Source organism: Microcebus murinus, chromosome X (assembly GCF_040939455.1).
Source record: "Microcebus murinus isolate Inina chromosome X, M.murinus_Inina_mat1.0, whole genome shotgun sequence".
In the NCBI taxonomy this organism is placed as follows: Eukaryota; Metazoa; Chordata; class Mammalia; order Primates; family Cheirogaleidae; genus Microcebus; species Microcebus murinus.
The window spans coordinates 48,940,028-48,965,343 of NC_134136.1; positions in this window are offsets into that span (position 1 = coordinate 48,940,028).

The following is a 25,316-nucleotide window of genomic DNA, read 5'->3' on the forward strand; positions in this document are numbered from 1 at the left end:
GCCAGGTGCGGTGGCTCATACCTGTAATCCTAGCACTCTGGGAGGCTGAGGCGGGTGGATCGCTCAAGGTCAGGAGTTCGAAACCAGCCTGAGGAAGAGAGAGACCCCACCTCTACTACAATAATAGAAGAAAATTAATTGGCCAACTAAAATATATAGAAAAAATTAGCCTGGCATGGTGGCACATGCCTGTAGTCCCAGCTACTCGGGAGGCTGAGGCAGAAGGATTGCTTAAGCCCAGGAGTTGGAGGTTGCTGTGAGCTAGGCTGATGCCATGGCACTCTAGCCCAGGCAACAGAGTGAGACTCTGTCTCAAAAACAAAACAAAAAAAACCCAAAAAACAACAACAAAAAAACCAAACTCAGAGCAATTATCGGAACACTCCATATAAAGTTGTGGGTTCAAAAGCAAATGCAATTCTTCTATCTATATAAATGTAATAGCTAATTGTAAATGTTATTTTTGACACTTTGGTGAAATAACTTGACTACACATCAAATTGATAAAAATGTTATAAATGTGGTTTACATTACCATCAAGTTTAATATATTCAGTAAAGTTTTATTATCTCTTGCCTCAATCAGATGGTATAAATATAAACAGTTCAATCAGTAATATTGACATCACCATCATATCATCATTATTTATCAGTATGTCTACTAGATTCTTTGTATATGGTATCAGATTTCAGTGTCTTGTTTAATGGCATGTAAAAAGCTAGATAGAATTTTAAATCATGTTAATTTATGCCAAGAGTTTTGGAGAACTACAAAACACTGATGAAAGAAATCATAGATGACACAAACAAATGGAAAAATATTCCATGTTCATGGTTTGGAGGAACCAACATCGTTAAAATGTCCTTAGTGCTTCAAATTATTTATAGATTCAATGAAATTCCCATCAAAATACCTACATCATTTTTCACAAATCTAGAAAAAATAATCCTAAACTTCATATAGAATCAAAAAGAGCCTGAATAGCCAAGGCACTCCTAAGCAATAAGAACAAATCTGGAGGCATCACATTACTTAACTTCAAATTATACTACAGAGCTATAGTAATCAAACCATCATGGTAGTCATATAGAAGTAGACACATAGAACACCGGAAAAGAAGAGAGAATGAGAAATAAAACCATATACTATGACCAACTGATTTTTGACAAAGCAGAGAAAAGGTCACACTGAGGAAAGGACACCCTGTTCAATTAATAGTGCTGGGAAAATTGGAAAGCCACATGCAGAGGAATGAAACAGGCTTACTATCTCTTGCCATATACAAACATTAACTCAAGATGGATTAAAGCATTAAATGTAAGACCTGAAACCATAATTTTTTGGAAGAAACTAGGAAAAACTCTTCTTGGCATTGACCTATGCAAAGAATTTATGATTAATACTCCCAAAGGCAAATACAGTAACAATGAAAATAAATACATGATTGCTCTGGCTAAGACTTTCAGCACTATGTTGCAAAAAAGCAGTGATAGAAGGCAACCTTGTCTGGTTCCAGTTCTAAGTGGGAATGCTTTCAATTTTTCTCCATTCAGTATGATGTTGGCTGTGGGTTTTTCATATATGGTTTGTATCATTTTTAGGTAAGTCCATCTATGCCAATTTTGTTAAGTGTTCTTATCATAAAAGAGTGTTGAATTTTGTCAAATGCTTTTTCTGCATCTATTGAGAGAATCATATGGTCTTTTTTTGCTTCTCTTTATATGGTGAATTACATTTATATATTTGCATATGTCGAAGCATCCCTACAACAATGGGATGAAGCCCAATTGGTAGTGGTAGATTATTTTTTTGATAAGCAACTGAATTCGATTAGCTAAGATTTTGTTGAGAATGTTTGCATCTATATTCATAAGGGATACTCGTCTGTAGTTTTCTTTTTTTGTTGCATCTTTCCTGGTTTTGGTATCAGGGTGATGTTGGCTTCATAAAATGTGTTGAGTATGATTCCTTCCTTCTTGATGTTGTGGAATAATTTCTGTAGGATAGGCACCAGTTCTTCTTTGTAGATCTGGTAAAATTCGGGTGTGAAACCGTCTGGTCTGGGACTTTTTTTTTTTAGGAAGGTTTCTTATTGCTGTTTCAATTTCAGTACTTAATATTAGCCTGTTCAGGAATTCTATTTCTTCCTATCTTACTTTCTAAAGCAACATAGTTTATTTCTTGTTGATGCTACATATCCATTTCAGGTCAAATTAGAAAAGGAAAAGGTATTTCTGCTTATTCTCACTAAGGAAGGCAGGCTAATTGAGTAGGTACTACCTATAATCTTACAAATCAATGTCTGAGTGAACAAGAACTCTGGGAGGGTTTAGAACCATAACTTAAATGTTCCACATCACTTTCACCCATATTTCACCACAACTATTCATCACAAGGGGCTCAGAAAATGCAATGGTAAAATATTCCTCAAAGGGTAGGAGTGGCGGAAACTGGAGTATTTGACAAGTTATACTAACAGAGACTAGGGAAAATCTTGGAACCCAGAAAATTAAAAAAAGAAAGAAAGAAAGTTAAAAGTGGAGGGGAGGATCAAGATGGCGGACGAGAAACACCGCCAGAAAGAGTGTCTCTGCGGAAAGACAGATTCTAGCAGAAATTAGAAAAAAGAAGCAAGAAGGTGAGCATACAGCAGATGAGGGCCAGAAGGAAGGGTACCTGAGACTCCGGGAGACTCCACAGGAGGAGGCTGCGGAGGAGAACTAGAAGCTGAGACCGCTGGAGCAGCCCAGAGACCAGCGGGAAGGGTAGGTGGATAAATCACCTTTACCCTCCCCTGCATTTGGGACTGCTGGTGGGCTCCCCAGCGGGTGGAGAGACCTGCGGACACCAGCCCAGAGACAGCCGCCGTCAGCTAGCCGTCAGCTAGCGGTGAGCCACTAGCGGACGGGCACCAGAGTCCCAAATCCCTCGGGGCACCTCCATGTGCACAGACCCGACCCGCGCAGCAAGCACCATATTGCCTCCTCCTCCCCTCCGCCGACCCTACCCGCGGCTGCCTAGAGAGACAATACAGCCACCAGCCGGAGGCACCTCCAGGGAATAGGACCTTCCCTTTTGGGACCCTACAGCTGACTCAGGGGAACTCAGACTGTGAGTTCCCTACCCACCAGCCCTCCCAGGTGCTGCTGGCACGGTGTTCCCAGGAGAACAGTGCCGACTCAGAGGCTGAGAGACACAGACACAGATTGGGCTCCCTGTGGGTGAATTGGGATGAGAACTCCTCTCCCTGGTGGGGATACAGTTTGAACTCTGAGACCCAGAGGTCGGACCTGCAGACCAGATCCTGTGCACCGAGGTTTAGCATTGCCCGGGGCACAAAAGGGATATTTGTGAACAGCCTGCTGAGGTGTGTGTGCCTCCAGGGGCAGATCAGCGTCCTAGAGGGCAACCCTCTCACCAAAGGGAAGCAGTGCGCCCAGCCCAGGCAGCGTTTCTGCGCAGGGAACCTCTTCACCGGCATCACAGTCCGGGGAGGCCTGGTGGCATGTGGTCTGGCCTGCTGGCAGAGGCCCAGGAATAGCTGCGGAGTTGAGGCCTGCTCCAGACTGCAGGTCTCAGATAGCCCCATCCCCACAAGCAGACATTCTGGCTGAGCTGGACCATTCCAACCATGCCCTGACAGCTTTTCCAGGAAGCAGAGAACAGAACTTTGACTCCTGCTAACAGCATTGGTGGTGCCTGAGGGCAGGCTTAACCAACCCAGCTCCGCCCAGAACAAGAGCTGTTAACAGGACACAAAATCAACAGCATAGCCTGTTCCTCCAAGCAAGCGCCACCTACTGACAAGGACGGTATCCTGCACAGCCTTTAACGGCACTCACTGACTCATTATACAGGGAGTGGTCGAATCTCACCCACAGACACCACCTAACGGCTCAGAAACTAAACAAGGCGTGTGAATACCCAAACAAAAACCTAAAGGAAAGAAACAACAACTGATCGACATGGGAAGAAATCAGCGAAGGAACTCAAGAAATATGAAGAACCAAAGGGAAAACACACCCCCAAAGAGGAGCACCAGGCCCCTAGAAACAGACACCAACCCAAATCAGGCAACCAAAATGACAGAAGAGGAATTTCGTATGTGGATCATAAGAACACTCACTGAGCTGCAACAATACTCAATAACCAACACAAAGAAACCACCAAAAGCCTCCAGGACCTAGAACAAAATTTCACTAAAGAAATAGACACAATGAAGAAAAGTTTAACCGAACTCCTGGAAATGAAGAATCAATTCAGGGAACTACAAAATACAGTGGAAAGTCTCAAGAACAGCGTAGAACAAACAGAAGAAAGACTCTCAGAGATTGAAGATAACACCCTCCAACTAAATAAAACTATCACAGAGATAGAGCAGAGAAACAAGAGAAAAGAGCAAAGCCTACAAGAGCTGTGGGATTATGTGAAGAAACCTAATGTGAGGGTCATAGGGTTACCAGAAGAGGAAGAGGACAACACCCAATCTTGGACAAGCTATTTGAAGATATAATAGAGGAAAATTTCCCAGGCCTTGCTCAAAATCTCGATATACAAGTTCAAGAATCTCGGAGGACCCCTTGGAGATTCAATGCAAACATGAAGACGTCACGACATGCAGTCATCAGACTGACCAAAATATCAACTAAAGAGGCCCTTCTAAGAGCTGTAAGAGGAAAAAAGCAAGTGACATACAAGGGAAAGCCAATTCGAATAACACCAGATTTCTCTAAGGAGACTTTACAAGCAAGGAGAGACTGGGGCCCCATTCTCACTCTTCTGAAACAAAACAATGCCCACCCTAGAATCTTATTCCCAGCAAAATTAAACTTCATATATGAAGGAGAAATAAAGACATTCTCAGACAAGCAAAGTCTCAGAGAATTTACCAAGACAAGACCAGCCCTACAAGAGGTACTCAAAACATTGTTACACACTGAACACCATAATAAAAACTCACGAATATAAAAACAACCAAAACCCAAAGATTAAAGGCCAGATAATACAATGGCTCAAGAGAGAAATCAAAGCAACAACATCCAACCCAACAGAATGATCAGTAATCTGCCTTACCTATCAGTTCTCTCAATAAATGCGAATGGCTTAAACTCTCCACTCAAGAGACATAGGCTGGCTGAATGGATAAGAAAATACAGGCCAAGTATATGCTGTCTTCAGGAAACACATCTAACCTACAAGGATGCATATAGACTAAAAGTAAAAGGGTAGAGATCAGTATTCCAAGCAAGTGGAAGCCAAAAGAAGGCTGGCATGGCAGTTCTAATTTCAGACGAATTAGTTTTTAAACCAACAAAAGTAGTAAAACACAAAGAGGGTCATTATATAATGGTGAAGGGCACACTTCAACAAGAAGAGATAACAATTTTAAATATATATGCACCCAACTTAGGTGCACCCAGTTTCATAAAGCAAACCTTATTGGATCTAAGCAAATGGATTAATAGCAACTCCATAATCACCGGAGATTTCAACACCCCACTGACAGCACGAGACAGATCCTCCAAACAGAAAATTAATAAAGAAATAATGGACTTAAACAAAACCTTGGAACAACTGGGTCTGACTGACATCTACAGGATATTCTACCCAAAATCCACTGAATATACGTTCTTCTCATCAGTTCACGGGACATTCTCTAAGATTGACCATATCCTAGGACACAAAGTAAATCTCAAGAAATTTAAAAAAATAGAAATCATACCATGTACCTTCTCAGATCACAGTGGAATTAAAGTAGAAATCAACCCTAACAGAAACTCACATTTCTACACAAAAACGTGGAAATTAAACAACCTCCTACTAAATGATTACTTCATAAATGAAGAAATCAAGATGGAAATAAAAAAATTCTATACTCCTACACTGCTTGTGGGACTGCAAATTAGTTCAACGTCTGTGGAAAGCAATATGGAGATACCTTAAAGCGATACAAGTGAATCTACCATTTGATCCAGCAATCCCATTGCTGGGCATCTACCCAAAAGATCCAATGACACTCTACAAAAAAGACACCTGCACTCGAATGTTTATAGCAGCACAATTCATAATTGCAAGGCTGTGGGAACAACCCAAGTGCCCATCAATCCAAGAATGGATTAATAAAATGTGTTATATGTATACCATGGAGTACTATTCAGCTCTAAGAAACAATAGTGATATAGCACATCTTATATTTTCCTGGTTAGAGCTTGAACCCATACTATTAAGTGAAGTTTCCCAAGAATGGGAAAACAAGCACCACATATACTCACCAGCAAATTGATATTAACTGAACAGCACCTAAGTGGTCACATAGGTACTGCAGTAATAGGGTATTGGGCAGGCGAGAGGGGGGCGGGTATTTACATATATAATGAGTGAGATGTGCACCATCTGGGGAATAGTCATTCTGGAGACTCAGACTTGTGGGGGGAGGGGGGAAATGGACATTTATTGAAACCTTAAAATCTGTACTCCCATAATATGCCGAAATTTTAAAAAAAAATGTAAAAAAAAAGAAAGTTAAAAGTGGTAGTTGATTTCTAAATTTTAAATTAAATAAAAACAAGCTTAGTAACGAGTAATTGTTGATCCTTTAATGTCTTTCAAATAATATTGGCCCTATTTGGTGATTTTTTTTTTCATTTTTTATTTAAGAAGATTAGGGGGTGCAAGTGTTTTCTTGTTACATGTATGTCTGTTCTTTTTGTTATTTTCCCTTGGAGATATCTATGACTTTTATATTTGGGCATTTTATATAGTCTTATATTTCTCAGAGACTTTCTTCATTCCTCTTGATTCTTTTTTCTTCATTTCTGACTACCTGGGTTAATTCAAAAGCCTTGTCTTCAAGTTCTAAAATTCCTTCTCCAGCTTGGTCTAGTCTGTTGTTAGAAGTTTCCACTGTATTTTGAAGTTCCCTAAATGACTCTTTCATTTCTAGGATGTCTGTAAATGTTTTTGTTTTGTTTTGCTTTTTAAAAAACATTTTATCTCTTCAGTCAATTTTTATTCATATCCTGAATTATTATTTTTTGTTTCTTTGTATTGTTTTTAACTGCCTCATAGATCCCATTGAGCTTACTGTGATTCATATTTTGAATTCTATATCTGACATTTCAAAAATTTCCTTTTGTTTGGAGTCCATTGCTGGAGACCTAGTGTGATCATATGGGGGTGTTGAAGGAGTCTGTTTGTTCATATTACCTGCATTCTTATGCTGATTTTTTCTCATCTGGAACCTCCTCCCTCAGCTCACAAAAGAAAGCTTTGAAGTATACCTGCTCTCCTTAGCTAGGATTGCTCAGTGTAGACAGGGAAAGGTACACTGCCTTTTGGCTTGAGCTGATTGCTATCCATAGTGGTGATGCTAGCAGTTTGGGTTTGTTGGAACTCATACCCCTGGTAGCGTGTTCATGTGCCAGCAGGGGTTGGCTAGGTTAAATAAACCCCAGTTCCAAGTTCCCTGGATGGTATGCTTGAATATGTTCTTGAAGGGTAGTCAAGCAAGAGAGAGATGGATGCATGGAGAGCCTGTAATCCTGCTGGTATCCCACATTACCTCATTCCCCTGTGGTTGTTTCAGTCCAAACAGTTGCTGCTAGATATTTGTATGTATGGGTGAACTGGTCCTCAGGTCACTGCTGACAGCTCATGCCTGGGAAGGCAAATCCCTCTCCATAGTGGCAGTGGAGGCAGGCAGCTGTGGAGCTTTGGTGGTACCTGGGTCCCACAGCAGCAACAGCAGCAGCAGCAGCAATGACAGTGGGGTGAGCTCTCCTCAGCGGTGGCAGCAAGGGTGGGCAGTTGTGGGGGTTTACTCCTGTCTGGATTCTGCAGTTCCCCAGTGGCAGCACCAACAGTGGTAGCAGGGTGCGATCCCCTCCACTGTGGCAGAGAATTTGGGTGGCTTGAAACATTAATAATTATACCCTACTAATAAAGAGAATCATTGATACAATTAAAAGACCTGAGAAAATCATGCAGATTTGAAAGAAAATTGTTAAGATCAAAGCAATTTGAGATGTCCTAAATACACACATAAGTGATGTTGCTCAGAAAAGCATATGTAAACATATTCACATTTATAATAAAAGAAAAGTTAAAGACTTCAAATTTCATATCAAAGGGCAATGCTTTTCAGTAAAAACCGGTGAAGGTCAGTTTTAGCTCTGATATGCAAACAGCTTGGAAGTCATCACTTCCATTCTCATAACAAGGAAAAAACTAAATGAGCTTAAAATCAAAGACCTTTATTGGACCCATTAGAGAACTGAGGTGAAAGTATAAACTACCACCCTGAAATCTGGAGAAATAGGCAAATACAGAGATCAAGCTGGCTGGAGAAACTGCTGGAGTCAAATCTGCTAGAAAAATAGTCATTTTCACAAACAGGTAGAGACTGAGTGTAGGCTAGCTTGAAAATGAGAATCTCCTGAGGGCTCAGTCTTAAATGTGTCCCATATTTCATGGGTTTTATTTCCAGGTATTCCATCAGATTTTCACGTGAAAGTCCAATAAAAAATGTTCTCACATTTCAGGCAGGACAAGAGGAAAAGCAGATATTTTGAAATACACAGAGAGTGTTCTTCATTACAAAGGCCAACTCTCCAAGGAAAAATATTTACCAGATCCTTATCTGATCCATGGGAAGGGCAATTCAATAAGCCAACTCCAGCTCCCTCTAGATTTCCTGTCTCACCTAAGGGGAGAAAAATGACTGAGAAACAATTCAAAATATCACCTTCCAAGGACACTGGTCCACTAAAAGACTGAGATTTAATAATAAGACTATAGAATGCTTCCCCTACACCTTACTACCACATCAGCAGGGCTCCAGTATAATGGCAGTGAATTTAATGAAAAGAGCTTAAAGTCACAGTGTATTTAAAGAGGAGTCTTTAGGGAAACCCAAAGACAAGAGGAGAGACAAAACCAAGGAAAATAGAGAAATATGAGGCCCCTGGCACCTACAGCTAGAGAATATATTAAACACAGCCCAACACTTAGCCAGATTAACATAGAAATTGACTTTCAAAGTCTTTTACCTCGTTTCCTATTACCCAATGCATAACCTCTGGCCTTCAACAAACATACAAAGCATGTAAAGTATAAGAAAAAAACAAAGTCTAAAGAGATAAAACAAGCATAAATATTAAACTCATATATGGCAGATTTTTGAATCATCAGGTATCTTGAAATAATTATAACTAACATGTTAGGGGCTCTTATAGAAAAGGTAGGCAATATGCAAGGTCAGATTATTAATTCAATAAGAATGATGGAAATTAAGAAAGCATCAAAAGGAAATACTAGAAATCAAAAGCATAGTAACAAAAATGAATAATACTTTTGTTATGCTCATGAGTAGACTAGACACAACTGAGAAATGAATCAGTGAGCTTAAATATTTGTTAATGAAAACTTTTCAAATTGAAATGCAAGAAGAAGACATAGTAAAAGGAAACATAACAGACCATCCAATAACTGTGGGATGATTGCAAACCATGTAACACATGCATAATTTAAATTAAAGAATGGAAGGAAAAAAGAATTAATAAATCAGAAGGGATATTTGAAGTAATAATAGCTAAGAATTTTCCAAAATTAATGAAAGATACCAAATCTGAGATCCAGGAAAGTTACATAACACCAAACATGATAAATGCCAAATAATCTACAATTTGGCATATTATATTAAAACTGCAGAAAGCCAAATGCAATGAGTCCATCTTGAAATAAATGTGTGTGTGTGTATGTGTGTGTGTGTGCATGTATGTGCAGGATAATATATATATATAATAATCTTATATATTAACTATATAAGAACAAAAGTATGAATTATAACGGACATCTTTTTAGAAACCATGTTAAAAAGAAGAGAGTGACATTTAAAATGTTGAAAGAAATTAATTTAATATATAATAATGAAGAAATTGAAGAGCAAACAAAAAATATGTGATATACAGAAAACAAATAGCAAAATGACAGAAATAAATGCTTCCTTAACAGTAATTACTTTAAATGTAAAAGATTAAGTCCCCCAATTAGGCAATGGAAATAGGAAAATTGATAAATAAAAAACATGAACCAACTATGTGTTATCTACAAACGACTCACTTTATATCCAAAGAAACATATAGGAAGAAAGTGAAAAGGTGGTTAAGATATTCCATGAAAATTATAAGCACAAGAGAGTTGTGATGGCTATACTAATATCAGATAAAATAGACATAAGTCAAAAATTATTACCATATAAAAGAAAAACTTCATATATTGACACAAGTGTCATTTCATCAAAAACTATAACAATTTCAATTGTATATACAACTAATGACAGAGCCTACAATAATATATGAAGTAAAAAATGACATTACTGAAGGGAGAAATAGACCTTCGTGCATTAACAGTTGGAGATTTCCATGCTCTACTTTCAATGATGGATAGAACATCTAGGCAGAAGATTAACAAAAAACTAGAGTGATGGAACACTATAAATGAAATCAACCTAACATACATGTACAGAACACTGAACCAAATAAAAACAAAATAGCCATTCTTCCAAAGTGCAGGGGAACATTCTCCAGGATAGGCCATATGTTAAGAAACAAAACAAGTTTTAATAAATTAAAAAAATATTAAAATCATACAAAGCATCTTATCCAAACACAATGAAATGAAATCAGAAATAAATAATAGCAAGAAAACTGGAAAATTAAAAAATTGTAGAAATTAAACTACATACTCCTATTAAACAACCAATGGGTCGAAGAAAAAATCACAAGAAAGTTAGAAAATGCTTTGAGATGAATGAAAACAAAAACACAATGCATGAAAACTTTTCCAATCGATCAACTCATTAGAACTAGGAAAGAAGAGCAAACTAACCTACAACTAGCAAAAGAAAAGGAATAATAAATATTAGAGGGAAGATAAATGAAATACGGAAGAGAAAAACAAAGAGAATTAATAAAATCAAAGGTTGGTTCTTTCAAAAGACCGAGAATGGTCACAACCCTTTACCTAGACTGACTAACTTTTAGCTAGTCGAACTAAGAAAAATGAGAGATTTTGCTAAATTCAGAAATAATAGTAGGGTCATGACTACTGACCTAACAGAAATAAAAAAGGTTCATAATAAAATACTATCAACAATTATACACCAATAAATTAGACAATCTAGGAAAAATTGGACAATTTTCTAGGTACATATAGATTACCAAAACTCACCAAAGAAGAAAAAATGTGAGCAGACCTATAAGAGGTAAAGAGATTGAGTAATCAAAACCTTAAAACAGAAAATCCTAGAGGAACAAAACCTTCATAGGTAAATTCTACCAAACAACTAAAAAAATGAATACCAACTGTTATTAAACTCTTCCAAAAACATTAAAGGAAGGAACATTTCCTAAGTCATTCTCTGAGGCCAAAATTTCCTGTTAGGAAAGCCAAAGAAAGACACATGAAAACAAATGGAAATTACAGTCCAATCCCTCATAAATATTGATGTAAAATTCTCAACAAAATACTAGTGCACTTCATCAATCAATATAAAATGATTATAACCATGACCAAGTAAAATTTGTCCTAGTGTATTTTGATGTATGATAATGAATGAATGTGATCCACATCATAAATGGAATGAAGAAATAAAACAGATTAGTTAAAGCATTTAAGAAAATTGAACATCCTTCCATGATAAAAAAAAAAAAAAACACTGTAGGAATTCAGACTAAAAGGGAACTACCTCAACGTGATAGTACATTAATAAAAAATTCACAGCTAACATAGTCAGTAGTGAAAGACTAAAAGCTATTTTTCTTAGATAAGGAACAAGACAAGGATGCCCACTCCAGCTAGACAACTGATAGTTCCAACCAGAGCAATTAGGCAGGAGAAAAATTTAAAGTACAAGGAAAACAGTAAAACTATCGCCATTTGTGGACCACACAATCTTATATAGAGAACATTCTAAAGAATAAAAAATATAGAAGTAATATGTGAATTCAGCAAACTTATAGGATATGAAATCAACATTGAAAAGTAGGTTTTATTTCTATGCACTAGTAGCTTGCAATCCAAAAAGAAATTAAGAACACTATTTAAAATAGCATAAAAATGATAAGAATAAATTTAAGCAAGGAAGAAATACGCAGGACTTGTACAATGAAAACTATAAAACATTGCTGAAATAAATTTTTAAGAGATCTAAATCAATGGAAAAGACATCCTCTGTACTTATATTGAAAAACTTAATATTGTTAACATTATAATACTTTCAAAGCAATCTAAAGATTCAGTACAATCTTTTTTCTTTGCACATCTTGCTTTTTATTTTTTTAATTTTTTTTTCTTTTATTTCGGCATATTATGGGGGGACAGATTTTAAAGTTTCAATAAATGTCCATTTCGCCCCCTCCCCCCGAAAGTCTGAGTCTCCATCATGACCATCCTCCAGATGGTGCACATCTCACTCATTATGTATGTATATACCCGCCCCCCCCACCTGCCCAATACCCCATTACTGCAGTACCTATGTGTCCACTTAGGTGCTACTCAGTTATTACCAGCTTACTGGAGAATATATCTGGTGCTTGTTTTTCCATTCTTGGGATACTTCACTTAGTAGTATGGGTTCCAGCTCTAACCAGGAAAATATAAGATGTGCTATATCACCATTGTTTCTTAGAGCTGAATAGTACTCCATGGTATACATATACCACAATTTATTAATCCATTCTTGGATTGATGGGCACTTGGGCTGTTTCCACAGCCTTGCAATTATGAATTGTGCTGCTATAAACATTCGAGTGCAGGTGTCTTTTTTGTAGAGTGTCACTGGATCATTTGGGTAGATGCCCAGCAATGGGATTGCTGGATCAAATGGTAGATTCACTTGTATCACTTTAAGGTATCTCCATATTGCTTTCCACAGAGGTTGAACTAGTTTGCAGTCCCACCAGCAGTGTAGGAGTGTTCCTCTCTCTCCGCAACCACGCCAGCATTTATTGTTTGGAGATTTTTTGATAAAGGCCATTCTCACTGGGGTTAAGTGATATCTCATTGTGGTTTTGATTTGCATTTCCCTGATGATTAGAGATGTTGAGCATTTCTTCATATGTTTGTTGGCCATTCTTCTGTCTTCTTTAGAAAAATTTCTGTTCAAGTCCTTTGCCCACTTTTTAATGGGGTTATTTGATTTTTTCTTCCTAATTTTCGTGAGTTCTAAGTATATTCTAGTTATCAGTCCCTTATCGGATGCATAGGATGCAAAAATTTTCTCCCATTCTGTAGGTTGTCTGTTTACTTTCATGACTATTTCTTTGGCTGTGCAGAAGTTTTGTAGTTTGATCATGTCCCATTTATTTATTTTTGTTGCTGCTGTGATTGCCTTTGGGGACTTCTTCATAAACTCTTTGCCCAGGCCGATGTCTAGGAGAGTGTTTCCAACATTTTCCTCTAGAGTTCTAATAGTTTCATACCTTAGGTTTAAGTCTGTTATCCAGCGTGATTTGGTTTTTGTGAGAGGTGAAAGGTGTGGGTCCTGTTTTAGTCTTCTACAGGTGGCTATCCAGTTTTCCCAGCACCATTTATTGAAAAGGGATTCTTTTCCCCAGCGTATGTTTTTGTCTGCTTTGTCAAAGATTAGATGGCTATATGAGGATGGTTTTATATCAGGATTCTCACATCTGTTCCACTGGTCAATATTCCTATTTTTGTGCCAATACCATATTGTTTTAATTACTACAGCTTTGTAGTATAGTTTGATATCTGGCATATTAATGCCTCCAATATTGTTTTTGTTGCCTAGAATTGCTCTTGATATTCGGGGTCTTCTTTGGTTCCATACGAAGCGTAAAATTATTTTTTCTATATCTGTGAAGAATGCTGATGGGATTTTAATAGGTATTGCATTGAATCTGTAGATCAGTTTGGGTAGTATAGACATTTTGATGATATTGAGTCTGCCGATCCACGAGCATGGTATGGATTTCCATCTGTTTACATCCTCTGCTATTTCCTTCCTCAGTGTTTCATAGTTCTCCCTGTAGAGGTCTTTTACATCCTTGGTTAGGTATATTCCTAGGTACTTTAATTACTTTGTTGCTATTGTGAAGGGAATTGAGTCTTTGATTTGGTTCTCAATTAGATTGTTGTTGGCGTATATGAATGCCTCTGATTTCTGTGTATTGATTTTATATCCTGAGACTTTACTAAATTCATTGATCAGTTCTAGGAGTTTCTTGGTTGAATCCTTGGGATTTTCTAGATACAATATCATATCATTAGCAAACAGTGAAAGTTTGATCTCTTCTGCCCCTATTTGGATACCTTTGATTCCATTTTCCTGTCTGGTTGCTGTAGCCAAGACTTCCAGCACTATGTTGAACAGAAGTGGAGATAGTGGGCAGCCTTGTCTGGTTCCAGTTCTAAGTGGGAATGCTTTCAATTTTTCCCCATGCAGTATGATGTTGGCTATGGGTCTGTCATATATGGCTTGTATCATTTTTAGGTATGTCCCTTCTATGCCTATTTTCTTAAGTGTTCGTATCATGAAAGGGTGTTGAATTTTGTCAAAAGCTTTTTCTGCATCTATTGAAAGAATCATGTGGTCTTTCTTTGTGCTTCTGTTTATGTGGTGAATTGCATTTATAGATTTACGTATGTTGAACCATTCCTGCATCCCTGGGATCAAGCCCACTTGGTCGTGGTGGATTATTTTTTTGATAAGTGTCTGGATTCGGTTAGCTAAGATTTTGTTGAAAATTTTTGCATCTATATTCATTAGGGATATTGGTCTGTAGCTTTCTGTTTTTGTTGCATCCTTTCTTGGTTTTGGTATCAGAGTAATATTCGCTTCATAAAAGGTGTCTGGGATGTTTCTGGTCTTCTTGATGTTGTGGAATAGTTTCTGCAAAATAGGTACTAGTTTTTCTTTGTAAGTATGGTAAAATTCAGGTGTGAAGCCATCTGGACCGGGACTTTTCTTTTTAGGGAGATTTTTAATTGCTGTTTCTATTTCAGCTGTTGAGATTGGACTGTTCAGGGAATCTATTTCTTCCTGGTTGAGCCTAGGGAGGCTGTGTGTTTCTAGAAATTTGTCCATTTCCTCCACATTTTCCAGTTTGTGTGCATAAAGATTTTTGTAGTATTCATAAATTGTATCTTGTATCTCTTTGGGATCAATTGTGATATCTCCTATTTTATTCCTGATGGAGCTTATTAGAGATTTCTCTTTTGTGCTTTTTGTTAGCTTAGACAATGGTGTGTCAATTTTGTTTATTTTTTCAAAGAACCAACTTTTTGTTTTATTAATCTCCTGAATAGCTTTCCTGTTTTCAATTTCGCTTAGTAATGATTTGATCTTGTTGATTTCACTTCTTCTGCTGGGTTTGGGGTTGATATGCTCATCTTTTTCCAGCTCTTTGAGTCGTTTCATTAGATTCTCTATTTGTGATCTTCTTGTCTTTTGGTTATAGGCATTTATGGAGATTAACTTTCCTCTCAGAACTGCTTTAACTGTGTCCGAGAGGAGTTGATAACTTGTCTCTCCATTGTCGTTTTCTTCATAGAACTTTTTTATTTCCGTCTTGATTTCTTCATTTACGAAGTAATCATTTAGTAGGAGGTTGTTTAATTTCCACGTTTTTGTGTAGAAATGTGAGTTTCTGTTAGGGTTGATTTCTACTTTAATTCCACTGTGATCTGAGAAGGTACATGGTATGATTTCTATTTTTTTAAATTTCTTGAGATTTTCTTTGTGTCCTAGGATATGGTCAATCTTAGAGAATGTCCCGTGAGCTGATGAGAAGAACGTATATTCAGTGGATTTGGGGTAGAATGTTCTGTAGATGTCTGTCAGACCCAATTGTTCTAGAGTTTTGTTTAAGTCCATTATTTCTTTATTAATTTTCTGTTTGGAGGATCTGTCTCGTGCCGTCAGTGGGGTGTTGAAATCTCCGGCGATTATGAAGTTGCTATTAATCCATTTACTTAGCTCCAGTAAGGTTTGCTTTGTGAATCTGGGTGCACCTAAGTTGGGTGCATATATATTTAAAATTGTTATCTCTTCTTGTGGGACTGTGCCCTTTACCATTATATAATGACCCTCTTTGTGTTTTACTCCTTTTGTTGGTTTAAAAACTAAATCATCTGAAATTAGAACTGCCACACCAGCCTTCTTTTGGCTTCTATTTGTTTGGAATATTGATCTCCAACCTTTTATTTTTAGTCTATATGCATCCTTGCATGTTAAATGTGTTTCCTGAAGACAGCATATACTTGGCCTGTATTTTCTTATCCATTCAGCCAGCCTATGTCTCTTAAGTGGAGAGTTTAAGCCATTCACATTTATGGAGAGAACTGATAGGTAAGGTAGATTACTGATCATTCTGTTGGCCTGGATGTTGTTGCTATGATTTCTGTCTTGAGCCATTGTAATATCTGGCCTTTAATATCTTTGGGTTTTGGTTGTTTTTATATTCGTGGGTTATTATTATGATATTCCGTGCGTAACGCTGTTTTAAGTACCTCTTGTAGGGCTGGTCTTGTCTTGGTGAATTCTCTGAGCCTTTGCTTGTCTGAGAATGTTTTTATTTCTCCTTCATATACGAAGCTTAGTTTTGCAGGGAATAATATTCTAGGCTGGGCATTGTTTTGTTTCAAAAGGGTGAGAATATGAACCCAGTCTCTCCTTGCTTGTAAAGTCTCATTAGAGAAGTCTGATGTTATTCGTATTGGCTTTCCCTTGTATGTTACTTGCTTCTTTTGTCTTACAGCTCTAAGAAGGTCCTCTTTACTTGATACTTTGTTCAGTCTGATGACTGCATGTCGTGACGTCTTCCTGTTTGCATTGAATCTCCCAGGGGTCCTCTGAGCTTCTTGAACTTGTATATCAAGATTTTGAGCAAGGCCTGGGAAATTTTCCTCTAATATATCTTCAAACAGCTTGTTCAACCCTTGAGTGTTGTCTTCTTCCCCTTCTTGTAACCCTATGACCCTCACATTAGGTTTCTTCACATAATCCCACAGCTCTTGTAGGCTTTGCTCTTTTCTCTTGTTTCTCTGCTCTATTTCTGTGGCTGATTTATTTAATTGGAGGGTGTTATTTTCAAGCTCTGAGATTCTTTCTTCTGTTTGATCTACCCTGTTCTGGAGACTTTCCACTGTATTTTGTAGTTCCTTGAATTGATTCTTCATTTCCAGGAGTTTGGTTACACTTTTCTTCATTGTGTCTATTTCTTTTCCCATATCCTGGAGACTTTTTGTGGTTTCTTTGTGTTGGTTATTGAGTTGTTGTTGCAGCTGGGTGAGTGTTCTTATGATCCACATATGAAATTCCTCTTCTGTCATATTGGTTGCCTGATTTTGGTTGGTGTCCGTTTCTAAGGGGCTGGTGCTCCTCTTTGGGGGTGTGTTTTCCCTTTGGTTCTTCATATTTCCTGAGTCCTTCGCTGATTTCTTCCCATGTCAATCAGTTGTTGTTTCTTTCCTTAGGTTATTGTTTGGGTATTCACACACCTTGTTTAGTTTCTGAGGCGTTAGTTGGTGTCTGTGGGTGAAATTGGACCACTCCCTGTATATTGAGTCAGTGGGTGCCGTGGAAAGGCTGTACAAGATACCGTCCCTGTCAGTAAGTGGCGTTTGCTTGTAGGAACAGGCTATACTGTTGATTTTGTGTCCTGTTAACAGCTCTTGTTCTGGGCGGAGATGGGTTGGGTAAGCCTGCCCTCAGGCAGTTAGCATGGGTCAAAGTTCTGTTGTCTGCTTCCAGGGAAAGCTTTCAGGGCAGGGCTGGAATGGTCCCGCTCAGCCAGAAAGTCTGCGTGTTGTGGTGGGGCTGTCTGCGACCCGCAGTCTGGAGCGGGCCTCGCTTCTTTCCACCCTCTCCAATTCCGCAGCTACTCCTGGGCCTCTGCCAGCAGGCCAGACCACAAGCCACCAGGCCTCCCCGGACTGTGATGGTGGCGGGGAGGTTCCCTGCACAGGAACGCCACCTGGGTTGGGCGCCCGGCCTCCTCCTGGGAACAGGGTTGCCCTCTAGGATGCAGATCCGCCCCTGGACGCACACACAACTTAGTAGGCTGTTCACGTATAATCCTTCGGTGCCCCGGGCAATGCTAGCCCTCGGTGCAGGGGATCTGGTCTGCAGGTCTGACCTCTGAGTCCCAGAGTTCAAACTGTATCCCCACCAGGGAGAGGATTTCCGGTCCCAATTCACCCACAGGGTGCCCAAGCTGGGTCTATGTCTCTCAGCCTCTGAGTCGGCACCGTTCTCCTGGGAACACCATGCCAGCAGCACCTGGGAGGGTGGGCGGGTAGTGAGCTCACAGTCGGAGTTCCCCTGAGTCAGGTGTTGGGTCCCAAATGGGAAGGTCCCGTTCCCTGGATGTGCCGCAGGCTGGTGGCTGTATTGTCTCTCTGGGCAGCCGCGGGTAGGGTCGGCGGAGGGGAGGAGGAGGCAATATGGCGCCTGCTGCGCGGCTCGGGTCTGTGTACACGGAGCTGCCCGGAGGAAGTTGGGAACCTGGTGCCATGTCTGCTACAGGCTCACAGCTGGCAGGCGGCGGCGGTCTCTGGGCTGGTGTCTGCAGGTCTCTCCACCCGCTCGGGAGCCCACCAGCAGTCCCAAATGCAGGGGAGGGGAAACAGCAAATCCACCTACCCTTGCTGCTGGTCTCCGGGTTGCTCTGGTGGTCTCAGCCTCCAGTTCTTCTCTGCAGCCTCCTCCCGTGGAGTCTCCCGGGGTCTCAGGTACCCCTCCTTCCGGCCCTTGTCCGCTGTATGCTCGTCTTCTTGCTTCTTTCCTCTAATTTCTGCTAGAATCTGTCTTTTCTGCAGAGACACTCTGTGTAGCGGTGTTGTTCGTCCGCCATCTTGCCCTCATTTTCCAGTATAATCTTTATAGGACAATCAAATAGCTGCTTTTATCAGAAATAGAAAGACAGATCATAAAATTCATTGGGAATTGCAAGGTATGCCAAATAGCCAAAATAATCCTGATAAAGATAAACAAATTTGCAAGACTCATATTTGCTACTATCAAAGTTTATTACAAAACTATAATAATCAAAACAGTGATGCACTGGTAGAAACATAAAAATATAGGAGAATGAAACACATTTACATTCAAGAAATAAATCTAACCATCTATGATCAATTGATTTGAAAAAGAGTGCCAAACTGTTCAATAGGGAAGAGAGACCTTCTTCAGAAAATGCTGCTGGAAACGGGAAATGTATATGCAAAAGAATGATGTCAGAGCCTTATCTCACACCACATACAAAAATTAAATCAAAATGGTTTAAACACCTAAATATAAGAGTTAAAACTCTTAAATGCTTAAAATAAAACATGGGGAAATTCTATACTATTGGTGGGACTGCAACTAGTACAACCTCCATGGAAAACAATATGGAAATACATCAAAGAAGTAAAAGTAGACCTGCCATTCTATCCAGCAATCCCACAATTAGGTATCTACTCAAGGGAAGTCATTTTACCAAAAATACATCTCAAATGTTTATTGTAGTATAATTCATTATTTCAAAGATGTGGAATCAACCCCAGTGCCCATCAAATCTTGAGTGGATTAACAACATGTAGCATATGTATACCATAGAGTACTACTTGGACACAAAGAAGGATGGCTTAATGCCTTTTGCAACAATTTGGATGGAACTAGAGATCATTATCCTAAGTGAAGTATCTGAAGAATGGGAAAACAAACACCACAATTCCTCACTATTAATTTGGAACTAACCCATGAGCACACATGTACATAGAGGGAAGTAAAACTTAACAGAAATCAAGGGGAAGAGAGTAGGACACGGTCAATAACCTACTTAATAAGTATAATGAATACTAACTGGGTGATGGGTACACTTATAACCATGACTTAAGGATTATAAAAGTAATCCATGTAACCAGAAATATTTTACCCCCATAATATTTTGAAATAAAATAAATAAATAATAAAACATAGGGGAAAATCTCCATGACCTTTTATTTGGCAATGGATTCTTAGATAGGACACAAAAAGCTTCAGAAACAAAAGAAAAACTAGATAAGTAGACTTCATTGAATTTAAAAACTTTTATGCATCAAAGAATACTATCAAGAAAGTGAAAAAGCAACTTTCAAAATAGGAGAAATTACTTTCAAATCAAGTATTTAATAAGATAATAGTCTCATAATGTGTAAAGAACTATAAACAAAAAAAGCCAAACAACCCAGTTTTTAAAATAAGTCAAGGACTTGAACTGACACACTCCAAAAATATACAAATGATCAATAAACATATGAAATAATGTTCAACATCATTAGTCATTAAGGAAATGCAAATAAAACCAGGGATATGCCACTTTATATCCACATATTTGATCACAATATAAAAGAGGGAAATATCAAGTGATGCTGAAATCTCTTATTCCTTTTATTGGATAATGGTATTAGAAATCAATACCTGGGCACTAGGTGTGCTCATTATTAATTGTGTGCCATTTATTCTAGGATATTTCAGATGATAGATCAAGAAAATATGTGTATAACTATCTCTCTCTCTCTCTCTATATATATATATATATACATACATCTATCTATATATATGTATATCTATATACATTTATAAATTTTTATATGTATAATCACATATATGTATATTAAGCTGAACATGAGTTCATATTGATATCTCCAATGAAAATAAGCATGTATTTTAGAAATATAACTGATTCTAGGAATGTTATAAGAAATTTATAAGATGAATCTGGAGCATATTGTAGCATAATAAAGTAAGGAGGTTCTCAAAAAGAAAATGCTCACTTTAATGTGACTCTGTTAAAGGGATACAGGATCCAATGTGCAATGAGCTGCAATGGTCAAAGATGGAAAAAATGGAGCACAAAAGTAAAGTAGTATTTGATTATAACCCAAAGTATAAAATAAATATACATGAGCTGTACTTTTAATAAATAATTATTAAGTAAATAAATGAATGAGAGAGAATAAATAATTATCCCATAGAGAATACCAAATATTTTATATAGATAATCCATCCTGAAGGAGGCAAAATAACTCCCCACTCCTTAAATGTAGACTGTACATAATGACTTCCTTTCAACTAGTACATTACGGAAAAGGACAAAATATGGACATCCAGATTAAGGAAGCTCAAAGGCCCCAATTAGATTCAACCCAAAAAGATAATCTCCAAGGCATATTATAATAAAACTACCAGAAGTCACAAAGTAAAAATTCTAAAAGCTTCAAGAAAAAAGAATCAAGTCACATATGGAATAATCCTCATTAGACTATTAGCAGATTTCTCAGTAGAAACTTTCAAGCCATGAAATAATGTGATGATATATTCAAAGTATAGAAAGAAAATATGTTTCAGTCAAATATACTATGTCAAACAAAGCTGTCCTTCAGAGATCAAGTAGAAATAAAGAATTTCCCAGACAAGCAAAAGCTGAGGGAATTCATCACCACTAGACTGACCTTACTAGAAATTTCTGATGGAGTGCTGCATCTGGAAACTAAAGGATGATAATAATTATCATGAAAATTTATGAAGGTATAAAACTCACAAGTAGAGGTAAAGTAATGTATCAGACTCAGAATATCCCAATTGTACAATGGTGCTATGTGAATTTCTGAATCTTCTAATTTGATGGTTTAAAATAAAACTGGTTAAAACCAATAATAGCTGCAATTAGTGGCTAAAAACAACATAATTAATAATAAGTAAATAAAAGCAATAGATATATAAATGGAGGAAAGACTAGGTTATTATTATGTAATCAAAGTTAATGTTCTATCAGCTTTAAATAGACTATTATAAATACAAGACTCTTTATGTTAGCCTATGGTAAACACAAAGAAAGAAATTATAGCAGATATGCAAACATGAAAGAGAAAGGAAACAAACTCAGTACCACAGAAAACCATGAAACCACAGAGGTAAATAAGAGAGTAATAAAGGAACAAAGGATCTACAAAACAACCAGAAAACAATTAACAAAGTGGCAGGAGTAAGTTCTTATCTATTAATAATAACCTAGAATGTAGATAAAAATGGCAGAGTAAAGGTAACCTGGATTCCTGATCCTAGAGAAAGATGAATAGATCTCAATCTCCTACACATGAGTGGAACTCTCCCCTGCAAGAACAGTGTTGTGAATTGGCAAAGAATCAGCACAAGACATACAAAAAAGGAAGATAAAAAGGTGAATGGGACATAGGATTGGGATCTCTGGAGAGTGCAAAAGAAACAATAAAGTATAAAGCCATAGAGCGTGGGAGGGCTCTGGCCTGCTGGGCCAGCAAGTAATGTGGGATCAGACCCACAGGAGAACTTCTTGCTTCCCCACTGACCTCCACACCCACTCAGACAGGGACTTGCCTGAAGTTGGTGCAAAATTGCAGCAGGAGGCATGGGGATCTGTGAAGAGGGGATGATAGCAGGAAGCACCTTGAACTCCCTGGAGCTCTGTGCTGGGACTGCAATAAGTGGGAAGGGATCTGGTCTGAGCTGCTGTGGGAGGTAGTTAGGAGACAAGTAACTTGCCTCTGGGACCCAGCTGATCCAGACCTATGGAGGTGTTAACAATAAGTAGGGAACTTTAATCTGGAACCACTTCGGGCTAGTAGGCCTGCTCAGGGTGGGGCAGTAAGAAGGAGAGCTCCAGCTGGACAGGCATGAGACTGTGGGAGAGTGAAATAAAAGAGACAACGGGCGTCCTGATGACCCAGCTTCCCAATCTGGCATCTGCCATCTCCTGAACAGTGGCCCCCAGTGCTTGTGCTCTGCGGGTGGGCAGTTGCCATTCTTGGGTTCCACAGCCCAGCCATGGTGTGATACAGTGTGTCAGGCAGACTCCTTCCCCCAACCCAGGGACTCTCACAACAAGTTCTGCCCTTACACAATCTATGATCAACTAGCCAGGCCTGTCTTGATGGATGAACTCTGAACACTTACCTAGTTGTGAGGAAGCTAACACCTGCAGGATTTATAGGCTCTAGGGCACCAGGGTACCAGGCAGACTGGATAACTACCCCCTTTCCCTAGCCAGCATCTTTCATGCCTGAAAGTGGTAGGCTCCACCCCTGGAGGTAGGGTGAGACAAGAAAAGCCACTTTCCCTCTGTGACTAGGGTGATTCCACTGGGCCTTGGTACAGATCAATAGCTGACAGCCAAGTGACTTTTCTCTTCAGACCAGTTTAGGTCACCCAGTAGGATCAAAACACTAGAGCTAAATCTCCACCCCCGGTCAGCTGCCAACAGTGAGGTCTGTTGTCAAGGAATAAGATTCCCCACAAGGGACCACATTAGGTTCTCCAAGTAACCTTTCCCATTAGGAGTAGCCTCCCAACTGTGGTGGAAGAGCTCTAAACAACACAATAGTGGATCTGCCCAGTGGCAAATCAAGCAACCACAGAATTGCATACATCCAGGCTGCCTCACCCCTATAGCACCTATAGGAACAGAGGGTACACAGAGCCTGTTACTTCCCAAATGAAAAAACAATGGCTGATCAAGATGGGGAGGGCTCACTGAAAGAATTCTGGAAGTATGAAGAATCAAATGGAAAGCCAGCTCTCAAGCAATGGACATTATCCAATATCAGAACACTAAAATGACAGAAGAAGAATTTCAAACATGGATTGTAAGAAAACTCAATGATATGCAAGAAAAAATGGATAACCAACACAAATAAACCAAAAAACAAAACAAACAAACAAACAAACAAAAACCAGGATTTGGAAGAAAAATTCACTAAAGAAATTGAAATATTAAAGAAAAATCAAACCAAACTCCTGGAATAAAGAATCTATTCAGGAACTACAAAACACAGTGGAAAGCCTAAAGAACAGGGTAGATCAAACAAAAGAAAGAATCTCAGAGATTGAAGATAACACCTTCCAATTAAATAGTCACAGAAATAGAGCAGAGAAATAAGAGAAAAGAACAAAGCTTACAAGAAATGTGGGATTATATGAAGAATTCTAACTTGACATTTTGGTAGATTCCGGAAGGGGAAGAAGAAAACACACAAGGGTTGGATAAGCTATTTGAGCTGTAATCCAGGAAAATTTCCCAGGCATTGCTAAAAATATAGATATCCAAGTACAAGAAGCTCAAAGGACACCTGGGATATTCAATGCAAACAGGAAGACACTACGGCATGTAGTCATCAGTCTGACCAAAATATCAACTAAAGAGGCCCTTCTATGAGCTATAAGGTGAAAGAAGCAAGTTACATACAAAGGAAAGCCAATCTGAGTAAACCCATACTTCTCAACTGAAACCTTACAAGTAAAGAGAGACTGGGGCTCCATTCCTTACTCTTCTGAAACAGAATGATACCCATCCTAGAATCTTGTACTCTCCAAAATTAAGTTTTATATATGAAGGAGAAATAAAGACATTCTCAGATAAGCAAATACTGAGAGAATTCACCAAGACATGACCAGCCCCCCAAGAAGTACTCAAAACAGTGCTACACATGCATAAGCATAATAAACACTCATGAATGAGAAACCACTCAAAAGCTAAAGATTAAAGGCCAGATACCACAATGGCTCAAGAGAGAATACAAAGCAACAAAGTCCAACCCAGGAGGATGAACAAAAATTTTCCCCACCTATCAGTTTTCTCAATAAATGTGAATGGCTTAAACTCTCCACTCAAGAGACATAGGTTGGCTGAATGAATAAAAATAATACAAGCCAAGTATCTGCTGTCTTCAGGAAACTCACCTAACCTGCAAGGATGCATATAGACTAAAGGTTAAGGGGTGGAGATCAGTATTTCAAGCAAACAGAAGCCAAAAGAAGGCTGGTGTGGTGGTTCTGATCTCAGATGATTTAGTTTTTAAACCAACAAAAGTAGTGAAAGACAAAGAGGGTCATCATATAATGGTGAAGGGTACAGTTCAACAAGAAGATATAACAATTTTAAATGTGTATGCACCCAACTTAGGTACACCCAGATTCATAAAGCAAACCTTACGGATCTAAGCAAATTGATTAACAGCAACCCCATAAAACTGGAGATTTCAACACCCCACTGAATGCACAGGACAGATCCTCCAAAAGAAAATTAATAAAGAAATAATGGACTTAAACAAAACTTTAGAACAATTGGGTCTGATAGACATTTACAGGACATTTTACCCCAAATCCACTGAATATATGTCATGCAAGTAAACACACAACTTACAGAATGGGAGAAAATTTTCACATCCTACACATCTGATAGGGGGCTGATAGCTAGAATCTACTTAGAACTCACGAAAATCAGCAAGAAAAAAAT